The sequence below is a fragment of the Salvelinus sp. IW2-2015 genome, linkage group LG2 (assembly GCF_002910315.2).
Source record: "Salvelinus sp. IW2-2015 linkage group LG2, ASM291031v2, whole genome shotgun sequence".
Lineage (NCBI taxonomy): Eukaryota > Metazoa > Chordata > Actinopteri > Salmoniformes > Salmonidae > Salvelinus > Salvelinus sp. IW2-2015.
The window spans coordinates 35,138,423-35,164,847 of NC_036839.1; the positions used below are offsets into that span (position 1 = coordinate 35,138,423).

Genomic DNA, 26,425 nt, shown 5'->3' on the forward strand with positions numbered 1-26,425 from the left:
ATAAATAATTCGACCTAAAAGCATCACAGAAAACCCTACATGAAAAACATAAAATATTTATAAACAAACAAGATTTTCTACATGGAAATTCATGTCAGTTTTGTGAATGCAGAAGAACCAGGTTGTAGTTCTAATTCATAAGACAACAAAAACAATTGAAACAGACTGCTACTTTGTTCCAGGTAATTCATTACAACTAAACAATACAAATATATATAGGCTATAGGCTACATCAAGTAAAACCGGATAGCTAGAGAGCTTGCATTAACTACATGCCAGAAGAGAATAAAATGAAATATCACATAGCCTACATATATGAAAGGGAAGTGAAATGGGACAACTTATCAGTTGTACAACTGAATGCATTCAACTGAAATGTGTCTACCGCATTTATCCCAACCCCTCTGAATCAGAGTCAAGTTGTATTACTTGTATCCTATATGAAGTCATTTTCATCTATAGTCAAACAATAGCATTTCTTTACATTTTCCACAGACCACAAAATGTTAATTACACATATCATAAAGGGATTATATCCTTTCTTCCTTTTTCTTTTCATTCCATTTCACATTCTTGTCATCTATCCATTATAACCAGTATCTGCTTGTGTGCTCTCTCTCTCTCTATGTCTCTGTCTCTGTCTCTCTCTCTCGCTCTCTATGTCTCTGTCTCGGTCTCTCTCTGTCTCTCTGTCTGTCTCTCTCTCACTCTCTCTCTCTGTCTCTCTCTCTCCCGGTCTCTCTCTCTCGCTCTCTATGTCTCGGTCTCTCTCTCTCTGTCTCTCTGTCTCTCTGTCTGTCTCTCTCTCTCGCTCTCTCGCTCTCTCTCTCTATGTCTTTCTCTCTCTCTCTCGCTCTCTCTCTCTGTCTCTCTATGTCTCTCTGGCAAATTTATACAAAAAAATAACGGAAATATCACATTTACATAAGAATTCAGACCCTTTACTCTGTACTTTGTTGAAGCACCTTTGACGCTACAAGCTTGGCAGACCTGTATCTGGGGAGTTTCTCCCATTTTTCTCTGCAGATCTTCTCCAACTCTGCCAGGTTGGATGGGGAGCATTGCTGCACAGCTATTTTCAGGTCTTTCCAGAAATGTTCGATCAGGTTCAAGTCCGTGCAATGGCTGTGCCACTCAAGGACATTCAGAGACTTGTCCCAAAGCCACTACTGCATTTCTTGGCTGTGTTCTTGGAGTCGTTGTCCGGTTGGAAGGTGAACCTTTGCCCCACTCTCAGATCCTGAGTGCTCTGGAGCAGGTTTTCATCAAGGATCTCTCTGTACTTTGCTCAGTTCATCTCTCCCTCAATGCTGTGACTAGTCTCCCACAGCATGATGCTTCAACCAACATGCTTCATTGTAGGGATGGTGCCAGGTTTTCTCCAGATGTGACGCTTGGCATTCAGGCCAAAAAGTTCAATCTTGGTTTCATTAGGCCAGAGAATCTTGTTTCACATGATCTGAGAGTCTTTACGTGCCTTTTGGCAAACTCCAAGCAGGCTGTCATGTGCCTTTTATTGAGGAGTGGCTTCCGTCTGGCCACTCTACCATAAAGGCCTGATTGGTGCAGTGCTGCAGAGATGGTTGTCCTTCTGAAAGGTTCTCCCATCTCCACAGAGGAACTGGAGCTCTGTCAGAGTGATCGTCAGGTTCTTGGTCACTTCCCTGATGAAGGCACTTCTCCCCTAATTGCTCAGGAAGAGTCTTGGTGATTCCAAACTTCTTCCATTTAAGAATGATGGAGGCCACTGTTATTGAGGACCTTCAATGCTGCAGACATGTTTTTGTACCATTCCCCAGATCTCTGCCTCAACACAATCCTGTCTTGGTTTATGCTCTGACAAGCATTGTCAACTGTGGGACCTTATATAGACAGGTGTGTGCCTTTCCAAATCATGTCCAATGAATTGAATTTACCACAGGTGGACTCCAATCAAGTTGTAGAAACATCTCAAGGATGATCAATGGAAACAGGATGCACCTTTTGCAAAAATGTCTAAAAACCTGTTTTCACTTTGTCATTATGGGGTATTGTGTGTAGATTGACGAGGGGAAAAAGTAATTGTATCAATTTTAGAAAAAGACTAATGTGGAAAAGGTCAAGGGGAATACTTTCCGAATGCGCTGTATAAGGAGACCATCTCTCCCTCTCTATCCTTGCCCCTCCCCCATCACTGGTCATTTTTGTGAGAACCCTGACAGCTGGACACGTCTGACATGTTATCTTTACTAACAATGGAATTGCAGAGACTATCAATGGCCGTCAGTCACAATTGAAAAGTTTTAATTTCTTCCCTTATTCAAGATGTTTATTACTAATATTGATTTATTTAAAGCAAGGGATGATAAGGGCCACAGAGAGAGAGAGAGAGACAGTGAGAGAGAATAATTGCAAATGGGTGAGTTTGTGGTGCAAGGCTGCCCTCTGTTGGTCTATAGAACTACATGTTCAGCCAGCACCAGCACGTCAATGATCAAATACAATTTTATTTGTCATATACATGTATTTAGCAGATGTTATTGGGGGTGTATCGAAATGTATGTGTTTCTAGCTCCAACAGTGCAGTAATATCTAACAAGTAATATCTAACAATTTCACAACAATACACACAATACACACAAATCTAAAGTAAAGGAATGGAATTAAGAATATATAAATATTTGGACGAGCATTGTCGGAGCAGCATAGACTAAGAGACAGTAGAATAGAATTCAACAGAATACAGTATATACGTATGAGATGAGTAATGCAAAATATGTAAACATTATTAAAGTGACCAGTGTTCCCTTATTAAAGTGGCCAGTGATTTGAAGCCTATGTATATTATGGCAGCAGCCTCTAAGGTGCTATTTAACAGTCTGACAGTCTGATGGCCTTGAGATACAAGCTGTTTTTCAGTCTCTCGGACCCAGCTTTGATGCACCTGTACTGACCTCGCCTTCTGGATGATAGCGGGGTGAACAGGCCGTGGCTCGGGTGGTTGTTGTCCTTGATGATCAGCAGCTCTTTAAATGTCAGTGCATTTTTTAAAGATGGGAACATTCACAAACAAACTGACTAAGGAGAGTCTGGCAAATCTCTAGCCACAACTACCCCTTCAACATTGACAGATCTGAGAGAATTGTTAAGGTAAAAGCAGGCTGTGGAAGATGTTATGTGGGCGGTGTCATCATATAATGCATTCAGTCCTTCACATCTGCTAAGACCATAAGGACTTTGTCTAATTAGATGAAGTGGTTAATGACAGAAATGGAACAATGCTTATGTGGTTCCTAATTTATTGTACAGCAAAGTATAGCCATGGCTAGCTACAGTGTCATGGATTAAGGTTGTCACAACTGACTGCCTTTGACCCGTTCACTGTGTGTGTGTGTTCCTATGTTACTGCGCTCATAATTCTACATACTGTAGGAAAGACTACATTTCATCACTGAATGAATTGCTAATAAATAAATTAATATATTCTACATTTGGGAGATGATGATAACTGCCTACACAGCGATGCCCTCTAGCGTATACCTATCATCGCCCCAATCTCCCCCAGAATCCCTTCACTGTCTGTCCACAACTGTACTACTCCCATGGAGAAGCAGCAACACCGTCTGTGGATCAGTTCGTTTTGCAGCCTAGGTGTATAGCAGGCTGTATTTCACGCCCAAACGCAGGTGAAGGAATGTCGCTCCCGTGAAAAGGTGAGTTATGTGCGCATTGTAAATATATTGTAGCCAATTCATCTGTGATTCGTAATTCAGCCCTATTCGGTGGCTCAACAACTGGAGCTCGAAGCACGAGACCAGGATCAGAGTGAAGTTCAGTGCCGCCGCGAATCAAGTGACGGTTCTTCGGCGTCGCATTACATTGACTTAGTTAAAAATTCTCACTGCTATGATATGTTTTGATGTTTATCATATTTGTTGCAATACAACCGCATAACGTTTTAAATGAGACTACTCAGCTGGCATCTCGTTCACGATCCAGTAGAAAACAGATAGGCTACAGTCATAGCCGCGGGAAGTATGAGTGCTGAGCGTCCTCTGAAAAATCTGAATAAAAAACAAAACAATAATAGGAATATAATTTAATGTTGTTTTTCTTCACAAAAGTAATGCACTGGGCCTTTACTGGTGTATTAGCACAGGGTTTCACAAAGTTGGTCCTGGTGCACGTTTTGTTTTTTTCCATTGCACAACACAGGTGATTCAAATAACCAACTCATCGTCAAGCTTTGATCATTTGAATCAGATGTTTAGTGCCTTGGGGAGGGGACGGAGTTTGGGAACCCCTGTATTAGCAGACAGATATAGCCCTCTGTAGCGCAGCAGGCTACATAATCTTTGCTCCAGCTAAAGGTAGGCATAACTACTTACAAAAAGCGTGTTTAAAAAAATAGACATGTTTTATTGTCACCAGATAGGTGAAATGTGTTGTGATGAAGTTCTACAAAAGTAAGTGAATGGCAGTATTAGACTGAACGATATTAGGTCATTTTGTCAAACTTGTGAGGCTCTCCATGCCTATTAGTTGCTGATTCAACATATTTGCTGTGATTTAACTCAATCCAGTTTTAACAGTTCCACATCCTAATTGTTTTAAATTCCCAGAGATGCACCAAACATATTTTGTTGGCCAAATATTCCCAGATTTTCATAAAAAGGCCGCATGTGGTCTCTAATTTCTGCATCACCAAATTTTGCCCAGGCAAAAATAATTGGGTAGGTGCACAGCGGACAGCAGTGGTCCAGAGCACGCCGAGCTTCACTCGGCCATTTCTCACAATGGTGCTCGTTTAGTAAAGTTAAATCAAAGCTGAATCAATGTTTTGGAAGATCATATCATTATTAATGAGTATTCTACATAACATAACCAAATATAATGGCATAGCATAACGTTACTGTTACACCAAAAACACCACCTTTATTTATTAGGAGATTTTAGGAGATTTAGCTGAATAGTCAAAAAGAATAGCCCAAACATCTTCCCACGGCTATGGCTTGTTGTATTAATGCTATTTAATCTCTCCTCAGACTAATATTATTCTGTTTGTCCTGTGGGTACCTTTGCCACTGTTCCACCCCTTGTGTATTGCGCTGTCATGGTGTATTTGTTAGTGCGTTAGCCACCCGGTGTAATAGCCGTTTTATAGCTTTCTAAGGTCTTTAACCAGGGTCACTATATCTCAAAGGTCGTCTACTTTCTTTGAACTCGTAGATGGATCGATCAGATGCGATGTTCACTGGGCTAGGTTCACTGTTAAGCACCATTCTAGTACGTTACCTCAGTGCACACCTGGAATTGCCTGCTATAGCGCCTTTGAATGCAGGATATGGGAGTTTGTAGGCACCTGTCAGCTGCCAAGCACTCTCCTATGGATATATCAGTGGAACCACTACAGTGGTTCTCAACCAGGGGTACTAGGACCCCTGGGGGTACTTGGTCTATCCACTCGTGAGACCATAGATCTACTAGTAAAATGCACATGAGGGGGTACTTCAGGGTACTCCGGGCAGAGCTAAATTCAGTTGGTGGTACAGTAACCGAAAAATGTTGGGAATAACTGGTTTACTACATCTATGTGCTGTTTTAGGAGGCAGGTGGCATACAGTTGAAGTCGGAAGTTTACATACACTTAGGTTGGAGTCATTAAAACTCATTTTTCAACCACTCCACAAATTTCTTGTAACAAACTGTAGTTTTTGCAAGTTGGTTAGGACATTTACTTTGTGCATGACATAAGTAATTTTTCCAACAATTGTTTATGAACAGATTATTTCACTTATAATTCACTGTATCACAATTCCAGTGGGTCAGAAGTTTACATACACTAAGTCGACTGTGCCTTTAAACAGCTTGAAAAATGATGACATGGCTTTAGAAGCTTCTGATAGGCTAATTGACATCATTTGAGTCATTTGGAGGTGTACCTGTGGATGTATTTCAAGGCCAACCTTCAAGTTCAGTGCCTCTGCTTGACATCATGGGAAAATCAAAAGAAATCAGCCAAGAACTCAGAAAAAAAATTGTAGACCTCCACAAGCCTGGTTCATCCTTGGGAGCAATTTCCAAACGCCTGAAGGTACCACGTTCATCTGTACAAACAATAGTACACAAGTATAAACACCATGGGACCAAGCAGCCGTCATACCGCTCAGGAAGGAGAAGTGTTCTGTCTCCTAGAGATGAACGTACTTTGGTGTGAAAAGTGCAAATCAATCCCAGAACAACAGCAAAGGACCTTGTGAAGATGCTGGAGGAAACAGGTACAAAAGTATCTATATCCACAGTAAAATGAGTCCTATATCGACATAACCTGAAAGGCCGCTCATTAACGAAGAAGCCACTGCTCCAAAACCGCCTTAAATAAGCCAGACTACGGTTTGCAACTGCACATGGGGACAAAGATCATACTTTTTGGAGAAATGTCCTCTGGTCTGATGAAACAAAAAAATATATAACTGTTTGGCCATAATAACCATCATTATGTTTGGAGGAAAATTGGGGAAGCTTGCAAGCCGAAGAACACCATCCCAACCGTGAAGCACAAGGGTGGCAGCATCATGTTGTGGGGGTGCTTTGCTGCAGGAGGGACTGGTGCACTTCACAAAGAGGCAGGAAAAGTATGTGGATATATTGAAGCAACATCTCAAGACATCAGTCAGGAAGTTAAAGCTTGGTCGCAAATGGGTCTTCCAAATGGACATTGACCCCAAGCATACTTCCAAAGTTGTGGCAAAATGGCTTAAGGACAACAGGGTCAAGGTATTGGAGTGGCCCTGACCTCAATCCCATAGAAAATTTGTGGGCAGAACTGAAAAAGCATGTGCGAGCAAGGAGGCCTACAAACCTGACTCAGTTACACCAGCTCTGTCAGGAGGAAAAGGCCAAAATTCACCCAACTTATTGTGGGAAGCTTGTGGAAGGCTACCCGGTACGTTTGACCCAAGTTAAACAATTTAAAGGCAATGCTACCGAATACTTTTGAGTGTATGTAAACTTCTGAACCACTGGGAATGTGATGAAAGAAACAAAAGCTGAAAAAAATCATTCTCTCTACTATTATTCTGACATTTCACATTCTTAAAATAAAGTGGTGATCCTACCTGACCTAAGACAGGGAATGTTTACTAGGATTAAATGTCAGGAATTGTGAATAAATGAGTTTAAATGAATTCGGCTAAGGTGTATGTAAACGTCCGACTTCAACTGTATGTCTGCGCAACAGTAATACCCATTATAGTAGGCACATACCAAGCCTGTTACCCTGTTAGTGCTCAAGCCTTCTTCCTTCTCTCTCCTGCCGGCATATCCTAAATCATGATCACTGTACTTGGGCTACTGTTTCATTCACATGAATGGGTTTGGATCCAGGGAGGCTGGAGAGCATACCAGAGAACTGTCAGCTCGCTTCTCTTCTTTTTTTTATTTTACTCGAGTGTGAGTGTTTGTGACCATTGTCAATTCTCTTCTCTTGTGTGCGGTAGAACCCTGTGTGTTTGTCTTTGTTTTAATGTTTTTTTTCTCCCACTAGCTGACCTTGGACGATGATATCTTATGTGAATGTTTGTTTGTACTTGAACACACATACCCCCCTTAAAAATAACCCTTTTGTGCACTAACACTCACACTTGACTCTTTTCCCCCCTTATTAGCTCTGACTTTGCTACTTTATTGAGGAAACTTACTATGGCTGAGATATGTGGTAGTACCACCTTCAGAAAGTATTCATACCCATAGACTTATTCCACATTTTGTTGTTGCAGCCTGAACTCAAAATTGATAAAATTTAGCTCAATTTGGAGTGTTATAGCAAAGGGTGTAAATACTTATAGTACCAGTCAAAAGTTTGGGCACACCTACTCATTCCAGGGTTTTTCTTTGTTGTTACTGTTTTCTACATTGCAGAATAATACTGAAGACATCAAAACTATGAAATAACACATGGAATTATGTAGTAAGCAAAAAAGTGTTAAACATACCAAAATATATTTTAGATTCTTCAAAGTAGCCATCCTTTGCCTTGATGACAGCTTTGCACACTCTTGGCATTCTCTCAAACAGATTCACCTGGAATGCTTTTCCAACAGTCTTGAAGGAGTTTCCACATATGCTGAGCTCTTGTTGGCTGCTTTTCCTTCACTCTGCGGTCCAACTCATCCCAAACCATCTCAATTGGGTTGAGGCCAGGTCATCTGATGCAGCACTCCATCACTCTCCTTGGTCAAATAGCCTTTACACAGCCTGGAGTTGTGTTTTGGGTCATCGTCCTGTTGAAAAACAAATGATAGTCCCACTAAACGCAAACCAGATGGGATGGTGTATCACTACAGAATGCTGTGGTAGCCATGCTGGTTTGGTGTGCCTTGAATTCTAAATAAATCACCAACAATGTCACCAGCGACGCAACATCACACCACCACCTCCGTGCTTCACGGTGGGAACCACACATGCGGAGATCATCCTTTCACCTACTCCGCATCTCACAAAGATAAGGCGGTTGGAACCAAAAATCTCAGATTTGGACTCATCAGACCAAAGGACAGATTTCTGTTACTTGATCTCTGAAGCATTTATTTGGGCTGCAATCTGAGTTGCAGTTAAGTCTAATGAACTTATCCTCTGCTGCAGAGGTAACTCTGGGTCTTCCTTTCCTGTGGAGGTCCTCATGAGAGCCAGTTTCATCATAGCGCTTGATGGTTTTTGCGACTGCACTTGAAGAAACTTTGAAAGTTCTTGACATTTTCCAGATTGACTGACCTTCATGTCTTAAAGTAATGATGGACTGTTGTTTCTCTTTGCTTGTTTGAGCTGTTCTTGCCATAATATAGACTTTGCACTTTTTGATAAAAGACAATCTTCTGTATACCACCCCTACCTTGTCACAACACAACTGATTGTTTCAAATGCATTAAGAAGGAAAGAAATTCCACAAATTAACTTTTAACAAGGCACACCTGTTAATTGAAATGCACTCCAGATGACTATCTCATGAAGCTGGTTGAGAGAATACCAGGAATGTGCAAAGCTGTCAAGGCAACGGGTGGCTACTTTGAAGAATCTAAAATATATTTTGATTTGTTTAACACATTTTTGCTTACATGATTCCATATGTGTTATTTCATAGTGTTGATGTCTTCACTATTATTCTGCAATGTAGAAAATAGTAAAAAATTAAGAAAAATCCTGAAATGAGTAGGTGTGTCCCAACTTTTGACTGGTACTATATGTAATTGAGATTTCTGTATTTTATTTTAAATACATTTGCAAAAAAAATCTAAACATGTTTCCACTTTCGTTATGGGGTATTGTGTGTAGATGGGTGAGAATATATATATATATATATATTTAATCCATTTTGAATTCAGGCTGTAACACAAAATGTGGAATAAGTCAAGGGATATGAGAACTTTCTACATGCACTGCTATCTTAAAGGGATAATCCACCCCAAACCACAAATTCTTCTGATTTAACAGTTAAATAGCACTATGTGAAAAATGTTGAACAAATGTTTCCTTTTGTCGTTATAACAAGGTTGGTACAAATATGTGAAAATCGTTTTTGGAAAACTGTTGCAGCTCAAGTCTAATTATTATTTCATTTTTTTAAACCATGCAATGCCCTCCCTCTCTGGGCTGGCTGGCTGGCTAGCTAGTTAGAAAACAAAGCTACACACAATAATACCAAAGTCAATATCAGTATGTGAAGTTGCCTTAACAAACTGCATCAATTTGGGAGTCTTACTCACCGAGTTCAACTTGCAGTCCGTCTCTGCCCAGAGCGAGAGCAGGGAAACGTTGCTTTCCCACAGAGATATTTTTTAGGAGATGGGGAAACTCCATTAGAATCGTATTAACTCCCAATGTGTACGTTGCCCATAAGTCATGCATTCTGGGTGATTCTGGGACAAGGAGAGCTCTCCTTCAATGAATGAATGGGAGTCAATTGTACAATGTTGCAAATATTTTCCAAGATGGGAGATAATTAATGTTGTATAGCTTTGGAATCGTGACATTACGGACGTTCAAGGAAAATAAGCAGGCTTCTCAAGTCTTACTTTGAGAAGCGATTGTGTGACGATTAGCTTAGCATCCGCGTGATGCAGCATAACAACGTGAATGCGATGGGTCGACAGTCAGTTGGGTCCGGTGTTTCTCCATTCATTGTCCAATGGGATTCCTATCTCCTCCTCTCTGTTTGCCACAGACACAGGGCACATTTCAACATGGTACTTGAAGCAGAAACGGAGTTGAATAATTTGGTACACTGTTTAGATTGAGCACATCTAAGCGAAATATATAATTTTAGAAAAAAAGCAGGAGGAAGGGAAGCGCTACTAAGGTACACAATAGTAGATTTTGGTTGACAGATGGTGCTCTTTGGTAAAAGGGGTAAATTGGTCATCAAAAAGAAAGAAATCTACCTTTCTGATGCTTCTAGCCTTGAGTTGTATTTTTGATAACATATCTACAGTATTTCACTTTTTGAATGTGTATAGTATTGTTTACTAGGTGTTGTCCAATGAATTCTGTAACCACTCCCTCTTCAAATCAGGGTTGATTGGAAAAAGCTGTTCAAAAAGGACATTCTATTATCATATCTTTGTACTCCCTGACGAAGGCCATGCAGCTGAAACGCGTCTGAGTTTTAAACTTTATTTCCATTGAACATGAGATACAAATAAAGGCATTTTAATGAATTATATGAGGAGTGCCTTGGTCCTTTATTTTTGATAAAATATATACTTTATCATGACAATATAAGCAGATGGATGTGTTCTTTGACAAGTATGCCCATTCTATCTATTGGCTGATCTGAAGTGCAGGTAATTGTTTTAAAAGCGTTATGAAATATGATAGTGTGTTATCCTCTATCTGCAGTGACGATAATTATGTAGCGGATGTGTTGTTACCTACCCTTACCACCTGGTGGCGGCCCGTCAGGAAGTCCAGAATCCAATTGCAGAGGGAGGTGTTTAGTCCCAGGGCCCTTAGTGCCCTCGAAGCTCATCAATAAGCTATGGTGTTGAACGCCAAGCTGTAGTCAATGAACAGCATTCTCACATAGGTGTTCCTTTTGCTTCTAGTGGGAAAGGGCAGTGTGGAGTGCAATAGAGATTGCATCATCTCTGGATCTGTTGGGGCGGTATGCAAATTAGAGTGGGTCAAGTGTTTCTAGGATGGTGATGTTGATGTGAGCCATGACCAGCCTTTCGAAGCACTTCATGGCTACAGATGTGAGTGCTTACGGGTTGGTAGTCGTTTAGACAGGTTACCTTAGTGTTCTTGGGCACAGGCACTATGGTGGTCTGCTTGAAACATGTTGGTATTACAGACTCGGACAGGGAGAGGTTGAAATGTCAGTGAAGACACTTGCCAGTTGGTCAGCGCATGCTCGCAGTACACGTCCTGGTTAACCTTGTGAATGTTGACCTGTTTAAAGGTCTTACTCACATATGCTGCATTGAGCATGATCACACAGTCTTCCAGAACAGCTGATGCTCTCATGCATGTTTCAGTGTTATTTCCGTCAAAGCGAGCATAGAAGTAGTTTAGCTCATCTGGTACGCTCATGTCACTGGGCAGCTCTCGGCTGTGCTTCCCTTTGTAGTCTGTAATGGTTTGCAAGCCCTGCCACATCCAACAAGGGTCAGAGCCGGTGTAGTACGATTCGATCTTAGTCCTGTATTGAGGCTTTGCCTGTTTGATGGTTCGTCAGAGGGCATAGCGGGATTTCTTATAAGCATCCGGGATAGAGTCCCGCTCCTTGAAAGCGGCAGCTCTAGCCTTTAGCTCAGTGCGGTTAAGTTGAATGCTCTGGATAAGATGACTAAAGTGTAATGATTTATGAGTCATCATGCATTATGGGATCTTAACCAGATCAATGAATGGCTCAATACTTATTGGAGGAACACAAACACACACCATACGCATGTCACATGTTACCATTTACAGTCTCAGCTGTACAGCCTCTATCTAAGTTGTATATGTGTAAACGCTTATGTTCTGCCCTGAGTGGATTTATTTGACTCCTACTGTTAATTAACCCACACTGTCAGACATGTCTGGCTTTACCAGGCAGTCTTCACAACACAAGCTGCAGGGTCACCTCATAAATAATGTGAACTCTTACTGGTTCCCCATACCGCCCAAAGGCCCCCCTGTGTGTGTGTGTGAGTGTGCATACATGTGATGTGTGTGGGTGCGCTTCAGTATTGTGTTCATCAACAGCTGTTCTAGGGTTATCTCTTGTCAATGGACAGATTGCTCTCTTTATAAAGCCCTGCTGAGGTTCTCTGTCACCATTTTATTTAATTTCCAACAGACTTAAACAGACTTACTTGGCACATTTGATCTACAGTATTTGTGTGTGTGCATTCAGTATGTGTGTTCCTGTATCTGGCTCATCTTTGCCTTTGTGTCTGTCTGTGTTATTTGTTGTTAATAACTGTGTGTCTTTATGTTTACGTCGTCTTTCATCACATACGCTGTTTGTGATGTGAATGTGAACAATGTACTGTGAATACAGTACATATCTTTGTGTTTGTGGTGGTGAGTAGGCATATGTGTGTTAAACTGCTAAACAAACAAAAATACCATAACACATGCTAAATCCCTGGCATGGCATGGCATTTTGCCACCATCAGGGCATTCTAAGGGAGAGGAGGGGGGCTAATGGGGTGGGTGAGGGAGGACACAGTGTGGATGCCATGGTAACCAGGGATCGCTGCAGGCTAGGTTAGTCTGTGCCACAAAGGATGCTGGCAGGCTGCATATAACTGAATGTGTTGGCCTTGCTGATCACACAACGCCCTTCCCCTCTGCCCTGTTTATGGGCCAAATGATTCTACAGCTGGGTCAAATGAGTACAAAAAGACATACAGTATACACACGCATGTTTTAGGCGACACAGGCACACACACACACACACACACCACACACACACACACACACACACACACACACACACACACACACACACACACACACACACACACACACAGTACATCATTCTTTGGCTGTGTAACTGATGGCATGAGATGAGAGTGATCTGTAGGGAAAAGTTTATACTGAGTGGCCTAACTGACCTTTCATACTGTCTATGTCTCTCTCATGACTGTAATTCTTCCATAGACTTCTCTTTAAGACAAAGGAATGCTTTTAATGTTATTAGTATGGAAGTATGCATCTCTGAGGATGCTATAATAAGCATGCCTATACTCCTGGCTTGACTGGCTCCCTGACCTGAATCTCGGTTCACATCCTAGATTAACAGCCTAATGAGTGTTTATGTAACGTTAGTTTCACTTTCTGATCTCAAGACTGTCTCCCCATTCCACTAAACCACAACGGCATACAGAAATGTCATTATAGAAAATATATTGATCCATATATGGTGTATTTCACACATATGTACTTCCAGTGTATGCCCTACATGCATTTTAAGATGTGTTACTGAATTCTAAGGATGCATATAAAGACAGACAGCTGTCACACTCATTGTTATTTCAGTAGGCTGTATTCATGTTCAGTGTTTAACGCGTTGGTTTGTAACTGATAGTTTGTCTTGCCTATAGGCTGTGATTTTCCACATGACCCGGTTGGCTATATCTCTTTATGTTGACTCTCGGATGACTGGCTGACTTTTCTAAGGGAGATTGCTGCCCCACATACCACTGTGTGCGCACACATGCACACACACACGTGAAGGCATCAGCTCTCCAGGGGTTAAAGCCTTGCATTTGGTGTGTGTGTGACAGAGAGAGAAAGGGGACTATGTGAGAGTGATGAATATGAGAAGGGAGTGCTCAGGTACTCTTAAGCCAATGATTCACTCACAGTTCCAACATGCCTTTCTCTGCTCGCTCTCTCTCTCTCTTACTCACACACATCATTATTATTGCAATCCACAGGGAGCCTTACGTTTCTGTTGTTACCAAGGCAACAGTAGACACTTTAATTCTGGTTGCTCTTTCTCCCTCTCACTGGGGTTAGAATTTGATACTGGAGTAATGTTAGCCCTAGAAGGTGTTTGTCGTTCCTCCCCTTTTTGACTCGTTCATATATTTTCCAAAGAATTCCTGGTATGCTTGTGTTTTTATTTAGAAACCCTCACGTTTCTTGGGTTACAGACACAATGCAGATGCTTTCAGCTGCAGTCATTGTATCACATATCTGGAGTCTTTACATTCCTCAGCTAGCCTCATGCTAAAAACATACAGGTAACACAAAATCCTTCAAAATGATTTATTGAGCTGAACAGTGGGCTTGGCATTGCAACCCATACAGTAGTCATCATAATATAATGATCACTGTTATACTCAATGAACCAAGAGCAGATATTCACACATATACCATAACACATTTGCTTAGTGTGCTATTTGGGTGTTTGTGTCCCATTGGTCAGGCAGATCATTTATAAGTGTAGTTATATTTGCATAATACTGAGATGAGGGAGTGGTGATTGGCAGGGGGTCATTGGGACAAATGGATCCAGTAACTAAATGAAGTCATGCATGACGGGGTGTAACGACCCCTGTCTGGAGCATGGATCACACCAGAGTCAGGCATGACGGGGTGTAACGACCCCTGTCTGGAGCATGCGATCAACACAGAGTCAGGCATGACGGGGTGTAACGACCCCTGTCTGGAGCATGGATCACACCAGAGTCAGGCATGACGAGGGGTGTAACGACCCCTGTCTGGAGCATGATCACACCAGAGTCAGGCATGACGGGGTGTAACGACCCCGTCTGGAGCATGGATCACACCAGAGTCAGGCATGACGGAGGTGTAACGACCCCTGTCTGGAGCATGGATCACACCAGAGTCAGGCATGACGGGGTGTAACGACCCTGTCTGGCAGCCATGCGCATCAACACCAGAGTCAGGCATGACGAGGTGTAACGACCCCTGGCTGGAGCATGGATCACACCAGAGTCAGGCATGACGGGGTGTAACGACCCCTGTCTAGAGCATGGATCACACCAGAGCTGGGGGTTGGAGGGTTACAGTATGTGGCAGGCTGCTGCCTCCAGTTTTGGGGGGTGAGAATAAGGGGCAATGTATTTTTGTCGGGGTTGATACGTTTTTCGTAAGGGAAAATCAAGTGAAATTACAAACTTCAGAAGCCTTTTTTAACCTCATGTGAAAGTTATCCTGCAACAGGATGATCAAATGAAGATCCTATATGTATGTGTGTGCGTATGAGACAGTGTGTGTTTCATCACAGAGGATCAAGCTGTCTGGTCTATGATGTGAGGACCTGATGTACCTTCCTTGATGATGGGATTGGGCTTCAGATCATCTCTGTGTCACCCTTTACCGTAATCCTCAGATCACCTACTGTAGCTTTTAGAATAATGAAATGGAGAATAATTCACTTAATGTTCTGTCTCCTTGGCAGTCTATCACTGTAACACAGTCGCCTCTAAGTCCCAACCGGTACGGGCTGGCACATAACTCTTTAGTTTGCCTTGCTTTTAGCTTTACCTGCAGTGTACTCTGTGAATAGGCCTCTGGTAGCAAGCGCAGAACTGAGCTGTATATTTCATTGATAACAGACATGTCTGTCTCTCTTTCTGTCTCTCTGTTTCTCACAGGTCAATATGTCTACTAACGGACATCTACAGGTTTGTCAACATAGATTCCTGATGTTTTCAGTCTGCTGCCAGTCTGTTTAGTTAGTTAACCCATCTCTTCCTGGATCAGACCACCACCCTGCTGCACGACACCCTGAGACTCTCCTCAGACACCTGGCCAATCACTGGCTCTGAACAGAGTTGCCATGGACACTGAGTCTATCCAGTCTGGCTACTCCAGCCACTCCAACAGATCCAACAGACATGGGTAAGACATTATTTCGCCACTCACACTCTCTTACACACACACACACACACACACTCCCCATCAGGGAGAGGCTTATGTCTCAATCTGCTGCAGAGCAACTGGATGCTGGTTGTCCCCACTGTATATTGTTTGTCATTTAAGACTAGCTACATGTCGGTTGTTGGAAAACAAATAACAGGGATTTTTCTGCCATTGTAATCCTTGGGCAGGTCGCCTAAGCGGTTATTCATATGGCTGCAATCCCGCTACCGGGATCGATATGACAACAGCCAGTGATAGTGCAGGGCGCCATATTCAAACAACAGAAATCTCATAATTAAAATTCCTCAGACATTCATGTGTCTTATATCATTTTAAAGGTAATCTTGTTGTTAATCCCACCAAAGTGTCCGATTTCAAATATGCTTTTCAGCGAAAGCACTACAAACGATTATGTTAGGTCACCACAAAACCACAATAAGCACAGCCATTTTTCCAACGAAAGATAGCTTTCACAAAAAACAGAAATAGAGATAATCAAAGGTTAGTGATTAATTTTATCTTCATCAGATGACACTCATAGGACTTCATGTTACACAATACATACATGTTTTGTTTGATTAAGTTCATATTTATATCAAAGAATCTGAGTTTACATTGGCGCGTTAGATTCAATAGTTGCAAAAACATCAAGTGATTTTGCATAGCCACATCGTTTCAACAGAAATACTCATCATAAATGTAGATGATAATACAAGTTATACACATGGAATTATAGATATACCTCTCCTTAATGCAACCGCTGTGTCAGATTTCAAAAAAACTTTACGGAAAAATAAACCATGCAATAATCTGAGACAGAGCTCAGAACAATAGCCAAATTAGCCGCCATGTTGGACTCAACAGAAACCAGAAAATACATGATAAATGTTTCCTTACCTTTGATGAACTTCATCAGAATGCAGTCCTAGGAATCCCAGGTCCACAATAAATGCTTGATTTGTTCGATAATGTCCGTTATTTATGTCCAATTAGCTACTTTGGAATGGTTAGGGCTTTTGGTAAACAAAAGTCACAAAGCGCGACCACTATAACGTGACGAAATGTCCAAAAGTTCCGTTACAGTCAGTAGAAACATGTCAAACGATGTACTGAATCAATCTTTAGAATGTTGTTAACATACATCTCGAATAACGTTCTAACCGGAGAACTACATTGACTTCAGTTGAGAGATGGAACGGACGTCCTACTCATGTGAAGGCGCATGGTGAATGCGTGATCAGCTCGTGCAAGTGATTACTCATTCCTGTCTCCTTCGGCCCCCCTTCACATTAGAGTCATCAGACRAAGTTCTATTGACTGTTGACATCTAGTGGAAGCCGTAGGAAGTGAAAACCCATCCATATCTCTCTGTATTTTCAATGAGAGTTTGGTTGAAAATCTGGCACCCCCAGATAAATTCCAAACAGGAAGTGGAACTTCTCAGGTTTTTGCCTGCCATATGAGCTCTGTTATACTCACAGACATAATTCAAACAGTTTTAGAAACTTCAGTGTTTTCTATCCAATACTAAAAATAATATGCATATATTAGCAACTATGACATAGGAGCAGGCCGTTTACTCTGGGCACCTCTGTGCACCTTTCATCCAAGCTACGCAATACTGCCCCTGCAGCCATAAGAAGTTAAGACTAGCTACATGTCGGTTGTTGGAAAACAAATTACAGGGATTTTTCTGCCATTGTAATCCTTGGGCAGGTCGCCTAAGCGGTTATTTTATGGTCAGCTAAGTCCAAACAGTGTAAAAAAATATATATATGTGTAGTACACTGAACAAAAAACATAAACGCAACATGTAAAGTGTAGGTCCCATGTTTCATGAGCTGAAATATGCCAAAATAATCCATCCACCTGTCAGGTGTGGCATATCAAGAAGCAGATTAATCACCATGATCATTACACAGGTGCACCTTGTGCTGGGGACAATAAAAGGTCACTTTAAATTGTGCAGTTTTGTCACACAATGCCACAGGCGTCTCAAGTTTAGTTTAGAGGGAGCGTCCAATTTTGGCATGCTGACTGCAGGAATGTCCACCAGAGCTGTTGCCAGAGAATTGAATGTTCATTTCTATCGTCATTTTAGAGATTTTGGCAGTACGTCCAACCGGCCTCACAAACTCAGACCACGTGTAACCACGCCAGGCCAGGACTTCCACATCCGGCTTCTTCACGGGTGGGGTGGGGTGTTGAGGAGTATTTCTGTCTCTAATAAAGCCCTTATGTGGGGGGAAAACCAAGTAGGTGGGCATGGCTGTTAAGTGGGTGGTCCTATGCCCACCCATGGCTGCACCCCGGCCCAGTCATGTGAAATCCATAGATTAGGGCATAATTTATTTATTTTAATTGACTAATTTCCATATATGAACTGTAACTTAGTAAAATCTTTGAAATTGTTGCATGTTGTGCAAAGCTGTCATCAAGGCAAAGGGTGGTTACTTTGAAGAATCAAAAAAAGAAAATATATTTTGATTTGTTTAACACTTTTTTGGTTAGTATATGATTCCATATGTGTTATTTCATAGTTTTGATGTCTTCACTATTATTCTACAATGTATAAAATAGTAAAAATAAAGAAAACCCTTGAATGAGTAGGTGTGTCCAAACCTTTGACTGGTACTGTACATGCATGTATCCATACATATTCATTTTTGGGATGGAAAAAAAATGCTTTAAGTGTAAACTTAAACAACTAAAACCAAATTATAAAGTATGTAGAAAAGATAATGGAACTATATAATCTTTGAGAAGTAGCTAACAATCACGAAAATAAAAGCTAGACAGTCAGGGAGAATAAAAAATTCCCAAAACTATGAATTTAGCATGATTTATTTCATTATGTTTGAGCACAGCATTATCTGGCAAATTGCAAGAAACTAGCTTCAAACAAATGTTTTCTCTCAGCTCCATGCCTTAATATTGTATGTAGAATCTCAGGAAATTAGCTTTAAAGCTGCAAACTCCTCTCTCACCTGCATGGCAAAATGTGTAGAATTGCAGGAAATTCACTTCTAAAATGTAGCCGTGCCGATGGCCAATCGTGCTCATTGCCACACCCCCTGCCACTCCCACTGTCACGCCCTGACCTTAGAGATCCTTATTATTCTCTATGTTTGGTTAGGTCAGGGTGTGACTCGGGTGGGAAATTCTATGTCTTCTGTTTCTTTGTTTTTAGGCCAGTGTGGTTCCCAATCAGAGGCAGCTGTCTATCGTTGTCTCTGATTGGGGATCATACTTAGGCAGCCCTTTTTCCCACCATTAGGTGTTGGGATCTTGTTTTCTGTTTAGTGTCTTAACCTGACAGAACTTTTCGTTTTCGCTTTTGTTATTTTGTTTGAGTGTTTTTTAAATAAAAGAATCATGAACACTTTCCACGCTGCGCTTTGGTCTACTCTTCCTACCACCAACGAGAGCCGTTACAGAAGATCCCACCAAAAACGAACCAAACAGCGTGGCCAGGATGAGTGTACATGGGAGGAAATCCTGAATGGAGAAGGACCCTGGACGCGGGTCGGAGAGTATCGCCGTCCAAGGGAGCAGATGGAGGCAGCGAGAGCGGAACGGCGACGAGACAAGGAGTTAGGTCAACAACGGAAGCCCGAGAGACAGCTCCCCCCAAAATTTGGGGAGGCACACGGGGAGATTGGCGGAGTCAGGGTTTAGACCTGAGCCGACTCCCTTTGCTTACCGTGGGGAGACTGTGACTGGCACTGTGTCTCCAGTTCGCATTCACAGCCCGGTGCGCCCTGTGCCAGTTCCTTGCATTTGCCATGCTAGAGTGGGCATCCAGCCAGGACGGATTGTGCCGGCTCAGCGGTCCTGGTTTCCAGTGCGTCTCCTCGGTCCAGGTTATCCTGCGCCAGCTCTACGCACGGTATCCCCAGTTCGCCAGCACAACCCAGTGCGGCCTGTGCCAGCTCCTCGTACTTGCCGTGCTACAGGGGGTATTCAGCCAGGACGCGTTGTGCCAGCTCCACGCACTATATGCCTCCAGTGCGCCTTCTTAGCCCAGTGTGTCCTGTGCCAGCTCTCCACACTCACCGAGCTAAAGCGGGTATCCAGCCAGGACGCGTTGTGGCAGCTCCCCGCACCAGGCTTCGAGTACGTCTCCTCAGTCCGGTGAGACCTGTTCCGGCTCCACGTACGAAGCCTCCAGTGATGATCCATGGCACAAAGCCTCCAGTGATGATCCATGGCACGAAGCCTGCAGCGACGATCCAGGGGAGGGAGCCTCCAGCGACGGTCCCCAGACCGGAACCTTCGGCAACGGTCCCCAGTCAGGAGCCTCCGGCGAAGGTCCCCGGCCCGAGGCCCCGGCGACGATCCCGGCGCCAGAGGCGCCACCGAAGTGGGGGGAGCCTCAAGCGGAGCGGGCTCTGCGTCCCGCACCGGAGCCTCCACCGAGAGTAGATGCCCACCCAGACCCTCCCCTATAGGTTCAGGTTTGCGGCCGGAGTCCGCACCTTTGGGGGGGTACTGTCACGCCCTGACCTTAGAGATCCTTATTATTCTCTATGTTTGGTTGGGTCAGGGTGTGACTCGGGTGGGAAATTCTATGTCTTCTGTTTCTTTGTTTTTTGGCCGAGTGTGGTTCCCAATCAGAGGCAGCTGTCTATCGTTGTCTCTGATTGGGGATCATACTTAGGCAGCCCTTTTTCCCACCATTAGGTGTTGGGATTTTGTTTTCTGTTTAGTGTCTTAACCTGACAGAACTGTGCGCTTTCGTTTTCACTTTTGTTATTTTGTTTGAGTGTTTTTTAAATAAAAGAATCATGAACACTTTCCACGCTGCGCTTTGGTCTACTCTTCGAGAGCCGTTACACCCACCAACTAAGCCCGTTTTTGATCCCAAAAGAAACCCTGAAATAAAGGCGGGAGAGAGATGAGACGGGTTAAGCTAGTGGATTATTGTCGTCACAGCCTTCAACCTATTTCTCTGATTCACTCTGACTTGTTCTGTAAATGAGAGAGGGAGTGTGAGAGACTATTAACAGGAATTCGGCTTTCTTCTCTTTCATCCCAACCCTCATCCGCATGTCAGTTTCAGTATTCTTAGTGTGTGTGTTCTCTGTAGGGTGCAGAGTCGGCGTGAGCATCATAAACTTAGCAGTAAGGACAGTAGCCGGTCGGAGAGGTCTGTCATCAACACCCCCGACGGGCCCACTCAGGCCCCCACCCACAACAACGAGCCCCTGCTGAAAGACCCCACCTCCGTGACTGGAGACGAGGCTCCCAGCCTCCAGGTAAGCTCCAACACATCAAAGTCACACAAACCATGGTTGAGAGATTCAGAAAGCCCTGCACAGCTACAGTATACTGTACAAAACAGAACCTGCTTACAGTAACCCTGTACTCAAGCAATCATCAGCCAACCAATCTCATTCTCTCAGAGTCAAACAGAACCCTTACAGGGACCCAGCTGGCAGTGTGTCACATGATGCAGGACTGAGGCTTTTGGAAGTAGTGGAAAGCGATGGGAATGTCTTTGATCTTTTGTCCTTTTGTCCCCTGTGACACACACACATGCAGTACACATTTCAGAAAACCTCTAGCCATACCAGTGAGGTTCCAGTGAATGGCATTGCTCTTTTTTCTAGTATTTACATTTACATTACATTTAAGTCATTTAGCAGACGCTCTTATCCAGAGCGACCTACAAATTGGTGCATTCACCTTATGACATCCAGTGGAACAGCCACTTTACAATAGTGCATCTAAATCTTTTAAGGGGGGGGGGGTCAGAAGGATTACTTTATCCTATCCTAGGTATTCCTTAAAGAGGTGGGGTTTCAGGTGTCTCCGGAAGGTGGTGATTGACTCCGCTGWCCTGGCGTCGTGAGGGAGTTTGTTCCACCATTGGGGKGCCAGAGCAGCGAACAGTTTTGACTGGGCTGAGCGGGAACTGTACTTCCTCAGTGGTAGGGAGGCGAGCAGGCCAGAGGTGGATGAACGCAGTGCCCTTGTTTGGGTGTAGGGCCTGATCAGAGCCTGAAGGTACTGAGGTGCCGTTCCCCTCACAGCTCCGTAGGCAAGCACCATGGTCTTGTAGCGGATGCGAGCTTCAACTGGAAGCCAGTGGAGAGAGCGGAGGAGCGGGGTGACGTGAGAGAACTTGGGAAGGTTGAACACCAGACGGGCTGCGGCGTTCTGGATGAGTTGAGTATTCCCATGTAACACACGCACACAGATGTCAGAATGACCTTCAATCATACCAGTGAGGCTCCTTTGTGTGTTGGGTTAGTAGATTACTGTATGTCTGAGCAAAGCCTTTTAGTCAGTCCGTGTTAGAGTGTGTTGTTGTGCTTTGTTATAGTGTGTAACAGGACTAACCAGGGCTCTGAATAATCTATATTCACCCTCTGCCAGAAGAGGGCTGCCAAGCAGGTATCAAACACCACCCACCTCTCTCTCTCTCTCCCTTACTCTCTCTCCCTTTCTCTCTGCATATTTCTCTCTGTCTCTCTCAAATTCAAATTGTTCAGGGTGAATTTATATTTGTGTTTCTGACATCTGTTTTTTGGGGGGGAAATCATGATTTTCGTTTTATTTTTTACTGCCAGGGCCCAATTATGGAAATATTGCTGTAGAATATTAAGGTTCTGTTGAAGACCTTCTTTGGTTGGTGATCGAAGTACCAAGTCATCAGCATATAGCAGGTATTTTACCTCTGTGTCAAGTAGTATGAGTCCTGGGGCTGCAGAATGGTCCATGTCTGCTAATTCATTGGTATAAATGTTGAAAAGATTTGGACTCAAACTGCAGCCTTGTCTCACACCTCAACGTTGTGAAAGGAATTCTGTTCTTTGGTTTTTGATTTTTATTGCACACTTGTTTTCTGTGTACATACATTTTATTAAGTCATACACCTTACCACCAAGCCCACCTTGGAGAATTTTATAGAATAGCCCTTCGTACCAAATATAATTAAATGCTTTTTTAAAAAGTATTTAAAGCAAGCAAAGATTTTGCCCTCTTTTTTTCGGTGGACGTGTTTATTAACTAGTGTCTGTAAGGTGTGTGTATATATGGTCAGTAGTGCGATGGTTGGGGAGAAAGAAGTAAATGTCAAATTGGCTGTCTCGCTCCCTGTCTGTCTCTGTCTGCCTGTCGGTCTCTCTCTCTCTGTCGGTCTCTCTCTGTCTGCCTGTCTGTCTGTCTCTCTCCCTCTGTCTGCCTGTCGGTCTCTCTCTGTCTGTTTCCGGTCTCTCTCTGTCTGCCTGTCGGTCTCTTCTCTGTCTGCCTGTCGGTCTCTCTTTGCTCTGCCTGTCGGTTCTCCTCTGTCTGCCTGTCGGCCTTCTCTTGTCTGCTGTCGTCTCTTCTGTTTGCCGTCGGTCTCTCTCTCTGTCTGCCTGTCGGTCTCTCTTCTGTCTGCTGTCGGTTTCTCTCTCTGTCTGCCTGTCGGTTCTTCCTCTCTGTCTGCCTGTCGGTCTCTTCTCTCTGTCTCTGTCTGTCCTCTGTCTGCTGTTGTCTCTGTCTGCTGCTCGGTTCTCTTCTGTCTTGCCTGTCGGTCTCTCTCTGTCTGCCTGTCGGTCTCTCTCTGTCGCCTGTCGGCTTCTTCTGTCGGTCTCTCTCTGTCTCTGTGTGTCCTCTCTTGTCTGTGTCTCTCTGTTGCTGTTGTGTTCTCTCTGTCTGCCTGTCTGTGTCTCTCTCTGTCTGCCTGTCTGTGCTCTTCTCTGTCTGCCTGTCTTCTCTCTCTGTCTGCCTGTTCTGTCGTCTCTTCTTGTGTGTGTCTCTGTCTGTGTGTGTGTGTCTCTGTCTGTGTGTGTCTCTGTCTGTGTGTGTCTCTGTCTGTGTGTTTGTCTGTCTGTTTGTCTGTGTCTCTGTCTGTGTGTTTGTCTGTTGTCTTGGCGCTCTCTCGTCTCTCGCTCTCTGTCGGTCTCTCGCTCTCTCTCTCTGTCGCGTCTCTCTCGCTCTCGCTCTCTGTCGGTTCGTTCCTTCTCGCACTCTTCTCTCTGTCGGTCTCTCGCTCTCTCTGTCGGTCGGTCTCTCGCTCTCTCTCTCTGTCGGTCTCTCGCTCTCTCTGTCGGTCGGTCTTGCGCTCTGTCTCGCTCTGTCTCTGTTTCTCTGCTGTATTCCTTCTCTGTGGAGTCTATTCATGGATGCCAAGGGAAACCAGGCTTCCCCCAAAAATTGACTCCAGAACTCTGTCTGGTCCAAAAGAGTATGCCATTGTTGCCACCTATAGCATTCAATGCAAGGGAAGCCAGTGAGCATGTGGCCTCCCTTGATAAAGAAAAGTATAAAATAATAGATAATCAGCGTTGAGAAAAACTGAGTGAGCTCAACTGTGAATTGTTCTGGGAAGCCAGTTTGGATTTGGCGTCACTCCTATCAAATCACATTGAGAGCATACGTCATTGATGGAGACAATTATAATTTTTGTGTTGTCCTCCAGTGGCTAACTAGCGAAAATGGTCCCTTTCCTAAATTAGCAATGGATGGAGTAGGGGATTTAGACTTGGACTTAATGCTTCGTGCTGGCCATCGATTGTAACGGTGATTCTGATCCAACCATAAATTCCTACATTGTGCCCCTGGCCTGAGAGGATGGAAATTCAGTATGTAGCTATATGTAGTAGGCTAATGTTAACTAGCTGGCTCATCGTTGCCCATGAAAGGAAGTTTGGCTAGCTAGCAAGCATTTTAGCCAGGTAGCCTAGGACAACAATAACTAAAAGGATGTACTGTATCAGAGTGATAGACCGTTTCATCAACATGAAAGAGGAAGATGGCGTTGGCGTTTCTCTACAAGTAGGATGAGTCAACATGTTTTTTTTCTACTTACACACACACACACACACACATCAGAATCATAGACAGCCACATCATATTTAGCTTACATTGATTGGACTAAATAGTTTTTGGTATCTTTTAGTTGGTACTGTATTAGACTAAGCAGAGGTGATTTGATGATGAAATGGTGCTGGAATAGTGGTGGCAGCTCCTGTTTCCTTTGTGACTTGCGGGTAACTCTGTGAACTGATTTAGAACTCTGTGGTTCTAAATCAATAGTTGTTTTGTGGTCGAAAATTTTGGAAACATTACAGTGCATTCAGAAAGTATTCAGACCACTTGGGGTATTGTGTGTAGATTGATGAGGGGGAAAAAACTATTGAATCAATTTTAGAATAAGGCTGTAACGTAACAAAATGTGGAAAAAGTCAAGGGGTCTGAATACTTTCCGAATTACAGTACATGCAATATGCTTTGTGGACTTCACCGGACAGAGGTGGCTCTCCGGTTTTGTGATGAAACAAAGGTGTGATTGAATTTATGCTGCCACTGTGTCTTCTTATTGTCTCTGCCTTTAGGCCTATATATCACGGTCACAGGGCATATGAACTAACAGATTATAGAGTAAACAACACCAATTATCACAACACGCACGGTTTTATATGGCATTTTTCTTCTGGTTTGGCCAGTGAATTTTTTTGGGGGGGGGGGGGGGGTTCTGTCTGTCTGTCTGTCTGTCATGCCAAAAAGTGTGTCCCCTGTGTACAATGGGATTCACTAACTCAGTTTTGCTCACATTAATGACTAATGTGAAATTTGAGATCATTACAGCCAAAATTACGTTATCTTATTTATTTTTTTTTTTATTTCACCTTTATTAACCAGGTAGGCTAGTTGAGAACAAGTTCTCATTTGCAACTGCGACCTGGCCAAGATAAAGCATAGCAGTGTGAACAGACAACACAGAGTTAACATGGAGTAAACAATAAACAAGTCAATAACATGGTAGAAAAAAAAGAGAATCTATATACAATGTGTGCAAACGGCATGGAGGTAGGCAATAAATCGAATAATTACAAATTAGCAGATTAACAACTGGAGTGATAATCATCAGATGATCATGTGCAAGAAGAGATACTGGTGTGCAAAAGAGCAGAAAAGTAAATAAATAAAGCAGTATGGGGGTGAGGTAGGTAAATGGGTGGGTAGTTTACAGATGGACTATGTACAGCTGCAGCGATCGGTTAGCTGCTCGGATAGCAGATTTTTAAAGTTGTTGAGGGAGATAAAAGTCTCCAACTTCAGAGATTTTGCAATTCGTTCCAGTCGCAGGCAGCAGAGAACTGGAAGGAAGGCGTCCAAATGAGGTTTTGGCTTTAGGGATGATCAGTGAGATACACCTGCTGGAGCGCGTGCTGCGGGTGGGTGTAGCCATCGTGACCAGTGAACTGAGATAAGGCGGCACTTTACCTAGCATAGCCTTGTAGATGACCTGGAGCCAGTGGGTCTGACGACGAACATGTAGCGAGGGCCAGCCGACTAGGGCATACAGGTCGCAGTGGTGGGTCGTATAAGGTGCTTTAGTAACAAAACGAATGGCACTGTGATAAACTGCATCCAGTTTGCTGAGTAGAGTATTGGAAGCTATTTTGTAGATGACATCGCCGAAGTCGAGGATCGGTAGGATAGTCAGTTTTACTAGGGTAAGTTTGGCGGCGTGAGTGAAGGAGGCTTTGTTGCGGAATAGAAAGCCGATTCTTGATTTGATTTTTGGATTGGAGATGTTTGATATGAGTCTGGAAGGAGAGTTTGCAGT

The 26,425-nt window shown here is 43.3% G+C and overlaps 1 pseudogene; it reads left to right on the forward strand.

The window, feature by feature from the left end:
- Positions 1 to 3,563: 3,563 nt before the first annotated feature.
- Positions 3,564 to 26,425, forward strand: part of LOC111979025 (vang-like protein 1) — a 53,087-nt pseudogene continuing 30,225 nt past the window's right edge.